The sequence below is a fragment of the Vanessa atalanta genome, chromosome 19 (genome assembly GCF_905147765.1).
Source record: "Vanessa atalanta chromosome 19, ilVanAtal1.2, whole genome shotgun sequence".
NCBI classification, from domain to species: domain Eukaryota; kingdom Metazoa; phylum Arthropoda; class Insecta; order Lepidoptera; family Nymphalidae; genus Vanessa; species Vanessa atalanta.
This window is the reverse complement of record NC_061889.1, coordinates 7,928,357-7,943,944: the sequence shown is the minus strand read 5'-3', so window position 1 is coordinate 7,943,944 and position 15,588 is coordinate 7,928,357. Positions and strand designations below refer to the sequence as shown.

Here is a 15,588-nt window from a genome sequence, read left to right as displayed (position 1 = left end):
AAACAGTTCTGCAGAGAGGTGGTACGTTAGTACCACCTCTCTAAGCGTAATAGGTTTTCGAGGATATCTGTAAGGCACCCTGAAATTTAATTTAGAGAGTAAGCTTGAGCAATCAATTTTATTATGAAGTAGTTTATATAGAAACGTAAGGTCCAGTAAGTCTCTTCTTTGTTCTAAGCTAATCATTTTAAAATATTTTAGTCTATTTTTATAGGATGTTATAGATTAGAACATAGATATACCTAGGTTGCTGACTTCAACGACAAAAGAAGTGAGATCTAAATGGGTGCCAAGTACAATGGTCCTTCCTGAATTTATTTATCACTATATAACTTAGGATAATATATTGTTGCCTAAGATCTGACTTGGCTAGTTCTCATATAAGAATTATATTATAGCCTTCGCAAATTCTAAGCCTGTTACAAATTTTAAGCACAAATTAAGCACGCAAAAATTTGACACGTTTATGTCAAATAGTTTTTGAGTTATGAGGAGGTCAAAAGTGGCTCCAAATGGTTCGTGTAATATTACACACGCTGCTGCTCGCCAGTTCTGTTACTTGTACTTGGCTGACACACTACCGCGTGTCTAGATAATCTATTATATACACTAGATACACAATTATACACATTATGTAATATAATGTTTCAAATTATACGATATAGCAGCCCTGGTAAGTATCAATAACGATTCGCGTTTAATAATAAAACCGCGTATAATTACATCGTGAGCAAGAGGGATAGCATGATATCTGCCGCTATTGATAACGAACCCAAAAGCAGAAACCGTTGCTCATTTGTAATTAATATTCAAAAAAGGAACACTGGTTTCATTATTGTTAAAAATAATGATCATAATTTTTTTACATGTCTGTTTTTTTTTATTCGTATTCTATTTTCAAATCGTATTTTGTAACACGATGTTTGTAGACGTATTGATTTATATTTCGTTTAATTGTATGGATTTTTTTCATTTTTGTCTTTGCTTAATTATATTGTTGAGAAAATTATGTTTGTATACATAAAAATGAGATATATACATATATGTATTCAAAATGTTAATAAGACATAGTATGCTTTATCAGTGTTGATGTTGAAAATATCTATTAATAAGGCTTATGACTCCATCAAAACAAATATCCAGTAAAGCTATCAAAAAGCGTGAATTTATTTATTCTTTGATTTTCAAGCAAAATATTCTCTTTATGTGAGTAATTTGGTGGAAAAAAGTAACTACTGAATTTCTTTGAGATTCTTCTTACTAAAACTACATTCCAAACCGATGCCGTAATTATATATATTTAAACATTACGACATACCTTTGAAAAATGCTTTTATGAGCTGAAATTAAGTGTCGGATGGCTCCAAGGTTCATTAGTCTTAATATACAATGTGAGAGCATTATATATAAGTCGGGGAGGTTTACACATACACGCTACGCCGACGGCAATTTGAAATAATAATAATAATTACAGGTTTATTATTTATTTAAGAGAGAAAAAAATATTTTTAAATTTATTACTAACTAGTTGTCGACCGCGGCTTCGCTTGCGTATTAGGGCTTGGTCGTAAATAGTAACCTATGCAAAGTATACTGAATTACCACAAACTCAGTTCAGTGGTTTGGCAGTGATAGAGTTACAGACAGCCAGACAGATGGATGGACAGAGTTACTTTCGCATATATTTTAGTATAGATATAATTAAGAACTACTGAATATACCGAGAATATTATACACTTTTACGGCTTTCGTTTAAATATTACGAACATGATATGTCAATAGTCCCGTGAGAACTATTCCGTTATCCACTTTGTCGTTTGACGTTGATACTCCATAAACATGGTCGTAACATTCATGAAAAGTTATAGAAGAAGAAGAAGAATATATTCTTAATTTAAATAATTAAAAAAAAGAACTTTGCTTGATAATATAAGAATATTATCGCTTCTTATAATTCTGGTAAGTCGTTATATACTTCTGACATTTTTACTATGTTCATTACAAAAAAGGGAGTAAGTATTAGTAGTAGTAAGTGGCCATAAACATTGGAATCGTAAGAGTTTTTTGGTTAAAAATTCCTTTAAAAGTTGTGTTCCGGTTTGAAGGGTGAGTGAGCCAGGCATAACGGACGTAACACCTTAGCTCCCAAGTTTGGTAGAGCATTGGTGTAATGTAAGTAATGATTATTATTTCTTACAGTGCCATTATCTATGGGACTATGACCAATTACCATGAGATGGACTATTTGCCCGATTATATTTGCTAAAAGCCCGACAATGGTATATTTACTGTCATTTTTACTTTATTCATAAAAAACTTTAGGGTCACCAATATATTTGCATGAAATCTTGCTTACATTATTATTTTAAACGAATATGTTCGATAAACAAGTACGGATAAACTCGTAACACCAAGTTTCGAACTTTGGAAAGTCAATACATTCTTCCTGGGGCATGATATTCGATTATATAATATTATCGGAGATCATTTTACATTTTCCAATATACAAATTTAAAGCTCTTGTTATAATGGCTTGTTCTGCACAAGATCTTGTAAGCGATAAAATATTTAGTAATAAATTGTTGGTTTTCGTTGATTTTCATGAAGATTAAATCAATTTATTTATATATTATCATTATAACATGTTTTGGTTGATGATACCTGATGAGCGCCGTCTGTTCTGTCGTCGTTATGATTAGAATCTACCGAACAAGAAACATGTATCGAGTTTTTTGTCGATTCTCGGTCGAATTTAGATTCCAAACCGATGGTAACTTTACTTAATATACTTCTGTAAAATGACGATACATAAGTGCTTGTATACGCCAACTTGAATAAAGTATATTTTGTTTTAAAAAATCTTGTAAAATTACGTTTCAAACGACTTAAAGTGATTCTAAATTCAAAGCATTACTTGGTATTTGATTTTGATTTCAAAAAACCGTCATTCCTACCTTCCTTTAAAAGATAGAAAAATATTTTTAATACGAAATTCCCTAATTAAGGTGTAACATCAAACGAGGTCACACATCATTCCAACCGCTGTATTGTAAGCTGCTTGAATTTCAACTCAATTTTTTTTAAATGCGAATATATTTAAAAACAGGGTTAACATAAATTGCTTGGATATTAGATCCACCTTAAAATACTGCTATCATGTTTTGAAACTGAATATTATATTTATAAACTGTTATATTTTATATACAGACGTAATTGGACCTGTGAGTGATCACCACAAATCAAACCAAATCTAATATATAAATCTAAATAATTTATTCAAGTAGGCTTTTACAAGCAATTTTGAATCGTCATTTAACAAACTATTTAATGATAAGCTACCACCAGTTCGGAATGTAGATTCAACCAAGAAAAACCGGCTAGAAACTCAGTAGTTCCTCTTTTTCAACATCTAAAAATACAGTCATGTTAGTAAAATACAATTAAATATGTATGTTATGTCTCCTGCCTGGAAGTCAACAAGTATTAGCTCCACGCTTTTTTATCATCTATATAATGGTGTATCGAATAATATGCCTTCTCTACCCATGTATTTTTTACAAATGACTTGAATCTATGAAACGGCAAAGTTAAAAATGTCTGCGGAATTTTAGACATTATCACTATAGGAAAAAATAACCATTTCCATTATCGCCAGTTTATCAACAATCATAAAAAATCATGTGAACAAAGATGGTCTCTTTTGCCAGTGATTACAGCACAAAGTCCTATCGCAAATTCGTGATAAGATTTTGGATAGTTACCACCCACTCATCAGGTATTCCACCGCTAAACAGCAACACTTAGTGCTATTGTGTTCCGGTTTGGAGAGTGAGTGGGCCAGTGTAACTACAGCCACAAGGGATATAACGTCTAAGTTACCAAGGTTGGGTGCGCATTGGCAATGTAAGCATGGGTTCATTTCTGACAGTGCCATTGTCTGCAGGCGGTGGTGACCACTAAAAATCAGGTGGGCCATATGCTCGTCCACCAATCTATGCCATAAAAAAAAAGAAAAATATGAGCCACACAAGGAAAGATATAGAAAGAAAATTAGAAGGGGAGAGGAAAAGGTAGATTTTGAAAATTTGTAAATTTATTTGAACTGATTTAAATAATCAGTTGAATTGATGTTGTCAACATTTTTACTTTTGAAAATTATAACCAAAATTTTATTATCCAAGAAGTTATTAAGAGCGTAATTTAACAATTTATCACGATTTTTATTCAAATATAGCGTTCCAGATTATCACTTTTAACAAAAACCCTTAAATGCCGACCTCTTCATGCGTCTTTACTTTATCTCCGGTCTAATTAACCCCACGGTATAATTTAGCTATATTTTTTGCAAGCGTCAAATATCCCGCTCGCTTGTTCATGGAAAAGTAAAAAAGTTATTGAAAATTTTCGTTTTAAAAATATTTCGCAAAATTTTTCATAGCAGTTGTTATTAATTTTGACTTGATTTGTGAGTTTTTTGAGGAAGAATTTATTAAATTAATGTTAAAAATGATTCGTTGATACTTGGTGATAGGGGGTTGTGCAGGAGTGTGTCTGGTTAGGCTCCAGTTGAGTGAGCTAGTGTAACTACAGGGACAACTGACATACTATCTTAGTTCTCAAAGTTGGTGGTGCAAGGGCGATGTAAGGAATGGTTAATATTTCTTACAGCACCAAAGTCTATGTTTGGTGATGACTACTTATAATCAGGTAACCCATTTTTCCTTCCACGTATCAATATTATAAGAATAAAGATATCAGTAACTATTGAATAGAGATACAATTTATTTATATCTTTGCACAATAAGAAACTAAAACATGGACGTTTTTGATTTCAGACATGTCGTGTTTAATACAAATTGATATGTTTTTCTTAAACTTCTACACAATAAGACTAAGGCAACCTCTCCTTTTTTCGAGATGCTTGGCTATTTCACTAAAATTCGCCAAGATATACATTTGAAAAATTTACATCAATCATGAAGATCTCCTTACGATGTTTATCTTACCAATAATCTTCTTAGTCGGCACGCTCTTGGTAGAGCGGTTGTGTTCATGAAAAGCTCGCTAATGTTACTTTCTTCACAATGAGACATCATCTCTCTCTGTCACCTGTTATCCTAGTGCTCTTAAGCAAACGTGCGCTCACCGTAGATCTGATTTAGTAAAATCCATCGCAAAGGCATTGAGGACTGATTCCTTCAACTCTGCTTTATATGACTAGGCGTTCTATGGCGTTTGTGTGGCTATTCATATAATATCTAGCATCACAAATAACAATGAAAATTAAATTACATTATAAAAGTAAACTAAAACACTTACTTCGTGATAATTCATTTTATTCAAGTGTAAAATGTCTTATCACTCGCAAAACGTAAATGCATTTTAAACATCAGTATTGCAAATAATGTGGAACGTGTTCGTGCAACGGATGGGGAATAATTATATGGAGTTGTTATTTCCATCTACATCATGGCGTTACTTTCAAATTTAAATGTATTCAACAAAGCAGTATTACATTATTATTGATAGTAAAAATTCTACCACTAGTTTGGAAAGAAATACCTCGGATCTGAGAAGAATTGTCGCAAGAAACTAAGCGTTTTTTTTGTCAAAAATTCATGTTATCAATGATAAATTATTTATTTTTGAAACGGCCTGGAGGCGATCGTTTCGTTCATCTATCAAGTCGTTAAGGTTTTTATAGCGTTTAGTACACAGACGTTCTTCAATAGTTATTTTGATCTTACAATAGAAAAGTTTTGAACGTCTTCTGGGATCTTGTTCTAAAAGCGTATACATTGTCCCACGAAAGAATTACTAACCCTGTGTAGTCGGGTAACAGGCGAAACAAGTTTATGTTTGTTCCATTATCATAGCGACAGTCAATACTTTTATTTATTTATATTTATAATACTTACTTCTTATTGAAGCTTCATCTTTTTTTCTGGATTCAATTATATTCTTGATAAAATGGTTCTACTAGCCTTTGTCGCTTATTTAGTTTCGCCTTATTTAATTAAAAACGTCTCATTTGTATTTAAAAAACCTGCTGAGTTTCTTTCATCGGTGTTTTCTTTTCTGAACCAGTGGCAGTGTTTAATTTGACATTTGATAAGTATAATGCTTCTATATTGATTATAGGAATTAAATTTGGTTTAATAAAAAAGAAAGAGCTTTTGCCAATACCCTCTTCCAGGTCAATTTGATTTAGGAAGGTCCTTTCCAATCTGTTTTCCAGTTTTTTCATGATTATGTAGGTAATTTTCTAATTTATCTATTATTTGCTTAGTAACCATTATGTTCAGTTCCAAATAATTGGAAATTATGATTGGAATTGAAAAGTAATATGAATCGTTTTATTACTAAAACATTAAGGTATATAATCGTAATATCTCAAATATTAGGATTATATACCTTAATGTTTTAGTAATAAATCATATTTTCGACGTAATCATAATTTAATGCGAAAAGCATTTGCTTCTTAGATTTATTTTCTTGAAATGTTTTTTTTTCCAAGGGTTGAAAACTAACTGAATTCAATTATAACTTTGCTCAATTTTCTTGGAAGTGGCCATGTTGAAAACCAGTGTAATTTACTCTCAGTGAAGAACTTCCTTTGAAGAACTTTTGAATATAGGAACTTAAGATGTGAAGCTCAGTTGTAAATAGAAGGTAGTTATTTAGTTTTTATTTAACCCATATTATTATTACTTATGATATACTTAGACGGGTCAATTGACTACCTGGTGGTAAGTGGTCATCACCGTCCCTAGACATTGGCATTGTAAGAGATTTTAAGCATTCCTTACATCACCAATGAGCCACCAATCTTGAGTATTAAGATTTTATGTCCCTTTTGCCTATAGTTACACTGGCTCATTCACCCTTCAAATCGGAAAATATTAAGAATATCTAATGATCCGGTGGTACTTACCCAGACATACAAAGCCCTACCACCAAATAAACACATCATTATAACTTTTAAATTTAATCAATGAGAAAGGAGAGACAAGAAAATGGATTGGAGACTATTTGCTCATTAATTTTAAATACCGAGTTCTGTTGTAGCTCCTGAATGAGCCAGTTTTGAATGGTTATATCATCTTAGATCCTGTACATTGTCACGCATTGATGGTGTAACTGGTTATTATTTGCACCAACTACCAATAAGAGTTCATTGCTTATTTTGTAAGGACAAACGCTTGTTTTCCTCTCGAGAAGAAATTATGTAGTTCTAATATACCATTTATTAGGTGGATGTATCGCAGAAGTTCATTTGACACATATACGACGTTTTTGTTCAGCATCGAGATTGAAATTAATTACAAATGTCACATGGTCCATAATGTCCAAGTAATTTAAGAGTTGTTCAAGAAAAATCTGAAGTTCTACGGCACTGTTTTGATTAAAAGACGAACGTTATAGAAAATCAATTATATACAATCAATAGAATATCCATAAAACCGTTTCAACTAAATAAAGACGTGTTAGTTTAATTATTGAAGTTCAAACCCTTCATAATGAGTTCAAACCGCAAACTTGTTAAGCCGCTTCGGGCAAGCGCTGAGAAGATTAAACTTACCGTCCACAACAGACAAGCAGAGAAATTTAATTTAATTAAGCTTAAACCGTATGTATTTCGATCTAAAATATTTTTTGAAGACTAATTATTTGATAGAACCAACCACAAGATTGACGGTTGATCATTATAAAATCGATATAATGCCATAAAATTAAGGAGGCCCCGTTTTGGTATTCTTTTGCGGTCTTATCAGTACATTTTTAAATGTACCACGATTGGAAACCATCTAACTTCTATGGGACTTAGTTTAAAGCTTAAAACTTTGTCATATAAAGGAGAAGCCCTTTGTGCATCTCTGGGACATTTTCCAACTCATACTTGACATTATTTTTTTTGACAGAAGCGACCACTAAAACTTGTTTTAATATTATAATACGTAAATGAGATTTCTTATTGGTTTGTTACGACGATCTTGAAATATGCGTTCTCAGAAAATAACATAGCATAAATAAACTACCTCGCTCCCCAACCACGGGAAACCACGGTCTGTAATTAGTATTTTTTTAATATGAAGAAATGCAATTGAAATTTTAATACAATAACGTATTGTACATTCACGGTACATTTATCCTGCTTAAATGTAATCTCTAATCTGTTACAAACGGCACCGCCGAGCCACAGTACAAATCTTTTTTTAACGATGTCTAATCGACCGAGCGGAGACGCTTGTATGATAATGACCGGCCCCAGGGCGCGGTGGGTTATCGATTGTCATTTCTGTGAATTATTTATTCATTAAATTATACAAGATGATTACATTGTAATGATTAATTACTACTGGATTTGGTTGCGTAATTGTCCTAAATCCAGAAAATTACTGGCAATTCAAAGACTTTTAATTTGTCTTCAAATATAAAAATATATTTATCAGGATGTTTATATATTATTTTTGAGGTATATTAAATACCACCTTTTAAGTATTATCTTATAAGCACTTTTTTATCATCATTTATATATGGTTCTAAAGTAAAAGTCGCGGGATCAAATCTGACTACTTTAAAGTTTTCAATTAAATAAAAAAAAAAACTTATATATTATTAAAAGTAACGTTAAAAACGAAATAGGTGTTAAAAGAAAATAACGTTTTTTTTAAGAAAAAAATATATATGAAGGTTTTGAGGTTACGAGTCACTGTGACGAAACAAATAAGCTTGACGTCAACGCGATTTTCGATTATTCGTTATCTTTACGGAGAAGAAATACGTATGGAAATTCACATGGATTGAAATATTATGTCATATGTAGGAAATCCCCTACATTCTTTTTCAAATATAGAATAAAAAAATAACATTTGACATCGAAATGACGTTATAGATTTATGAAAAAATTACGTTTTGAATGTCGAAGAAGCTGTTATCGGAATTTCGGAAATAGTGATGTAGAATATTCTTGTATTATAACATATATATTAATTAAGAACTTTTGTAATGCACTGTATAGCTGAGCTATTAGCTATTAGCTTTATCAAATCGCGTGGAATACGTACTTCTAAGGTTTATTTATCTTTAGATCTTCTTCGATTGGAATGGACTATATTTATTCACTTTATAATTATGATGATAAGCGTGACTCAATTCTACACCCAGGCTTGGCTTTAAACGAAGGAACTCTTCAACCGTCAACGTCAAAGACACGAAATTTTGCATATAAAAACTTTTCTTAGAAAATATATATATTTTTTTTTAATATATCTCAATATGTATATCAGGTTGTTTTTCTTCTATCTTACGATATAATCGCGTTCTATATTCAAATTTTAAAACCAGTTGTGCTCATAATTGAAATACGAAAATTTAACAACAGTTAAACGCATTTATAATATGTATGTATGTATGTATTTATTTATAAATATTTATTTCAGCGGATATAACCGGATTTCCCGTGTCAAAGACAAGTCCGCAATTGTTGCACTTAAGGTCACTGTTGAAAGGTTTGATTCTTGTTTGATGAGTTTTGTGTGAAAGCTTAATTTAACCTCGATAACGTGTTTTATTATTTAACAAAAATAATCAGCCGAAACGCTTTCATATTTAATGTTTTTTCGTTATATTATCTGTGGCTGTAGTTTAAACTAATCTTATATAAAAAAAAAATAAAAAATATAATCTAAAATAATTAATTAAATAAAATAATTTTATAAAATTACTCAATACGTTCAAACTCATTATATTAATTATAAATTTATCATTATTCATCGCCATGTAACGTTTTCCGTGTTATATAATATTTTCAATATATCATTTTACAAATTACCGAACATTGGGTATTATTTTTGTACAAGCTTTTTATAATCAAACATTTTTACTTTATAATTGAACACGCTGTGTATAAAAGTTACTTGATGTATAAAATCTTATACTTAGTATATAATATTCGAATTTATATTAACAAATCGCAATTGTATGTATATATGAATGAATCAAAATCAAAACATTCTTTTTTTATGGCATTGGTTGGCGGACGAGCATATGGGCCACCTGATGGTAAGTGGACACTAACGTCCATTGACAAAGGCTCTGTAAGAAATATTAACCATTCCTCACATCACCTATACGCCACCAACCTTGGGAACTAAGATGTTATGTCCCTTGTGCCTGTGATTACACTGGCTCACTCACCCTTCTTAACGGAACACAACAATGCAGAGCACTGTTATTTGACTTTATTCAATTATTACGATTCAAAAATTGAAATCATGTTACACTGTTAAATTAAATTTAAAGCTACCACCGTTTCGAAAAGTAGATTCTACCGAGAAGAACCGTCAAGAAACTCAGAAGTTACTATTTTCCACCATTTAAAATACAGAGTATGTCAATAAACAACATTTTTTTTTATAATTTCTGTCTAGAAGTCAATAAATACTTAGTCCACGCTTTTTTATCTTCATGTATTGAGTAATATGCCTTATTTATCAATGCCTTTTTATATGAGCTTTAATTTTTTAATAGGCCAAGTTATAATAGCTATGAAATCTTATTATAGAAACGAATACCGTACCCCAGGAATCGAATGATCGCTGTAGCATATTCAAACCTTAACGGTATTCAAATCTGTAATTATTGCGATTATACTTTAGTCAAAGTATATCTGGGGTAGTGTTTATGCAAGTCCGGTTAGGTAGCAACCTATATATTGTAGTGCTGTATAGTTTGACAGATGATTTAGTACTTATATTTGTAGACATAAGGGGTATAATATCTTAGTAAGTATATAAGATCCCATAGGTCCATCTTACATGCTTAATATATTACTTAAAAAAAAAAAGTTGCATTAAAACTTATTCGTGTAAGTTTGTCCGTAAAAGTGGGAACACGAAAAATCTTGAAAACTCACTAACGACTCGTGTTTGGTAAAGTTCCAAGACGTTTAATTACTTGGTTTCAGTCGAGATTACTAGATTCCGCTCAAAACACTTGAACTTAAATAACGTTATTAGTTGAAGCGCTATTTTAATATACCTGTATAACATGTAAATCCAAAAATATTTTATTAAGTAAGTATTGTACAAATAGATACTAAAATCTTCTCCGAATATACAATTTCCTAAAAGATTAACAAACATGTGTTCGTGTTTGCTTGGGTGTGTGTGTGTGCGTATGTGTGCGCGTGTGAGTTGCGTGGAGGCCTTGTCGCTCTAATATTATAGTGCTAGATTTTGTTTTTTTGGTTTTTATTATGTAAAACATAATAATAGAACAGTATTCATGCAAAGTATTACGTACGTGATAATGAATTTGAATATGGAATTATCACGTTATTTTACTTTATAGTTGGAAAGGGTTATACACTGCAGTCTGATTAGCTACAGGGTATATAGGTTTTTGTAGTGATAAACTTCTTACGGGACGGTAAACCGCTTCGTTACATAACGCGTTACGGCGCTATCTGTCTGGCTTCCCTTTCTCTTACGCTTACGGCTGCGGTAGGCAGGCTCCTCCTGTCTGAGTAACCCACAGCGCTAGCCGTATTTCGGAAGTTATCACTTCTGTCGAGCGTCCCGAGACGGACGCGCACTTTATTTTATAAATTATTAAAAGGGATCTTAGAATAGTTACATTAAACACTGTAATTACTTTCAATAATTGTTATATATTATTTAACTTTGGAGCTATGTCCACGATGATTTCTCAAGCCAGAGTGCCCGTCGTTAGCCCGCCATGCTCAACTACGATTCAGTAGTTGATGTGATTGGCCAACGCTTCTGATTGACTATCGCAGATTTAGTCAAATTAACATCCAATAATCGAAACATTAATTGATGGGGTCAAAATTAACTTAATTTACTAATAAACATTTTCAAATATTTTAATAATCTGCAACGTTTTATATGTTATGCGGAATATAAAATAATTTTAACAAATTCATCTATTAAAACCTTACATTATATACGTTTTTTAGACAAGATAGGAAGGATACATATGTGGCAGAATTTCCTTTAAAACATGCAACTTTCCTTAGGATTATTCTTTTCACCACCGAGCATGAAAATAATTTTTAAAAACGAAAATTAAATACATGACATATCTGTGGTGCTTGCCTGGATATGAACTTTCGATCTTTAGTTTTGATCCACGCATTTTTACTCTCTGTTTAGTTAGCTTGATTTTTTCTAGTATTACTATTCCGATTTTCTCCTCTAACTAACTAAACTCATTTAATTTACGTACAGGGTTTTGTTAAAGAAAACTAAATGTCTATCTCTCTTAAGCAAGAAGGTTCAATTTGGTTGTATCATAGAACTACTATACGTCATTTATAAAATGATTTGGAAAAATACTTTTTATTTGGACTTCCAAATAGTTCCATATACTTCGTTTGGTCCTATTTCTATTTGAAAGAATAACATCACCCTAAGATTGAAAAAATACGGAATGTTGTGTTTACGAGCTCGGTTTTCATATTTTTTTGTGTGTTATTTGTAGTCGGATTTCATAGTTAAAATGTATGTTATTCCTTAAACTTTGATAAGATATTTTTTATTGTTACATAAAAAAGTATATAAGAAAAGTTAATCTCCGAACTGAAATGAATACTTTTACGTCACTAGGCATTTATATCGTTAAGCTATTAGCGCTTTATTAATAAATAAAGATAAGTTTTTAATGCAACATGCAGTCAATAATAATTACCTACCCTTAATCATTTTATGTTACGTCAATTTCGCACACAACATGAAATGTCATTAACGCCTGGCCGAGCCGTTTACCGAACGCAGACCATAGAACGGATTTTATTATAGAAGTGGCATGTATTTTACTCTGATATTAATAGAAAGTTAGTTACCAATTCCAGTGTCAGGTTGTTAAAAAGAAAATTAATTTGAAGCAGTACTCTAGTAAAGGAACAAAATTAAAAAAAATTATTAAGGCCCTCTCTGATTTCGAACTAAGACTGAGAATTTCCTGAATAACCAAATGTACACACCAACAAGGCAATTGATATTGATAATTGTATATAATTTAATTCTTAATGTCAACAATGACACTTTCGACTGGTAATATATTGCAAACACATATGCAAACCTGACATCCAATTCACACACACATGTAGCACAAAACCAAAATAAAATCAAGCACAGACCATCAGATTTTTTTGCTGTTTGACTTATGGAAGTGGAAACTCTGCCTTATTTCAAACTTCGGGCTGAAATCCAACATAGTTATTAATTATTAGATCAACCAAGAACTGAGAGTTCTTTCAAGACAAATCTGTAACGTTTTTTTTATCAGATCAGCATTTGTACAAGCGCTGTTCTGTGGTTATAATTCATGTAAACGAGAAGGCGGCTGAAACACACTCAATTTGTAAGAATCGTTTTATTTTGTTGGAATGCATGTAATGGAATGTTATTTTATGATAATCGATCTTTTTAAATCATTTGGGAAAAGAATAAAAAAATAGAGATAGGGATTAAGTAATATTTTACTTATTTAAGTTAAATATTGTGAAAATACTACTAAATATATTTATTTCTCCTAACATTTATAAAAGTGTAAATATTTCAAAAATTACTGACACTATTTGTAATGACGGTTCTTGTATCAAAAATATATTATTTCTGAAATGTTTTTCTGACTTTGTCCTGGCTAATCTAGAAAACGGCTGAACCGATTTTGACAGGACTTTCAGTGTTAGATAGTTGTTAAAAAAAATAAGTCAGCCTATTCTTATATTACAAAAATATTTAAATTTTCGTTCTAAAATAATTTAAAACCCAAGAATACGTGATTCAAAGCCCCCTCTCCCTCCGGTAACAGCTAGTCATAAATATAATCCGAATTATCTACACGGCGTTGTATTTATTCATCCCGTAAGAGGAAAATATTGATTACATTTTCCTCCTGAGATGCTTTCAGTCAACGTATCCATTTTCGTGTTTCATGTCATACTGAAATTTGATTTCGCTAATGCATAACGTTATATGTAACGTGTTGGGGGAGATGTATGAATTTGTTACAGTTTTTACATAATACGATGGAATTCATTTAATATAATGTGCTGTTACGTCCTTTTTAATATATATATATATTGGTAGACAGGCAATTGGACCACCTGATGGTTTTTTGTCACTACACATAGACATCGTCTCCGTAGGAAATAATAACCATTCCTTACATCGCCAATGTGCTACTAAATATTAAATCCCTTGTGCCTGTAGTTAAACTGACTCACTCACCTTTTAAATCGAAATACAATCATACTAAGTATTGCTGTGTAGCGGAATAATATGTAATGAAAGGGTACCTACTTATTTAATTATTCAACGATCAATGAATTATAAGTGACTCACTATTGAGCCATTGCCCTTGCCCTTGAGAAGGTTTTAAGCTTATTCAAGCGTTCAACTATTGTAGCTGCTTCAAAACAAATTAGCACATAGCACTAGTGGGTGATTTCAGACAGACAGACCCGTCCGGTTGGTTTTCTTACGCCACCGTCGTATTTACCGTTGAGCACAAGATGAATTATAAACACAAATTAAAGGCTTGAAAAATCAGCGGCGCTTGCCCGGGTTAGAACCCGTGATATTATATTAAAAACTTTTAATAAAAAAGGCGCGTAATAAAAACTTTTCTATAAAACTTATTATATTTTTAATTGAGTGCAATAAAGTTCTTTCATTAGAATTTCTTTTTCTATTAGAAGTTTTATCATTAACTCGACTAATATTATACATGCGAAAGCTACTCTGTCTGTCTGTCTGTCTTTATTTAACGGCTAAACTATTGAACCGCATTTGCAAATAGCAAGCAAGCTTAAACCCCATGGTAGGACATAATAGGAGAATATTTTTTTAAACTTAAAACTCACAACCCTTTACAAGCAGGCGCACCCGCGGTTGAAAACTAGTCTATTATGATTTAAGTATTTTTTACACTATATGTCTATTTAATGTAAACCCTCGAGGGGGTAAAACGGGAGGTGAAGGCTTGTGTGCTATAAAATTCTATCAATTTCGCACGGAATAATAAATATATAGACTTATTAAGTCTGATGTTTCGTCTGAATGTCGAGTTATTCGATTTGAATTTTAAGTTTTTCATCAGGAGTATAAAGCAATGTTATCAAGTATTTTTTGAGGTGTAATTTCACTTCTACATATTACAAGATAAATGAGCTCAAATGGAACAATTAGAAACTTTTTACTTCGCTTGGCTTTGATGATGTAAAGTGGAAGGGCGCGTAAGGTCTATATTAAGATTTAAATGTTTTTGTACCATACACATACCATAGATCATCTTATAAGATTATTTAAAAGCAAGGCTTGGTACTTTTTGGTAGGGCTCGGTCTAAGTCAGTCTGGGTAGATTCAACCATTTATCAAAGATCAGTTAAAAGAGATGTCACATCTCAGTTCCCAAGGTTGGTGGCGCATTAGCAAGAAGTCCCTAAAATTTCTTACTGCGAAAATGTATAGGGCAGTGGTGACCACTTAACATCAGGTAGCCCATTTACCAGTCCGCCTGAATACGCTATTAAAACCTCGATGAGATGTCCTTCAT

At 31.7% G+C, this 15,588-nt stretch overlaps 1 protein-coding gene across 3 annotated transcripts in view; it reads left to right on the top strand.

Moving 5' to 3' along the window:
* Positions 1-15,588, top strand: part of LOC125071227 (dystrophin, isoforms A/C/F/G/H) — a 557,159-nt gene that overhangs the window by 207,971 nt on the left and 333,600 nt on the right. The gene's annotated exons all lie outside the window — the stretch shown is intronic.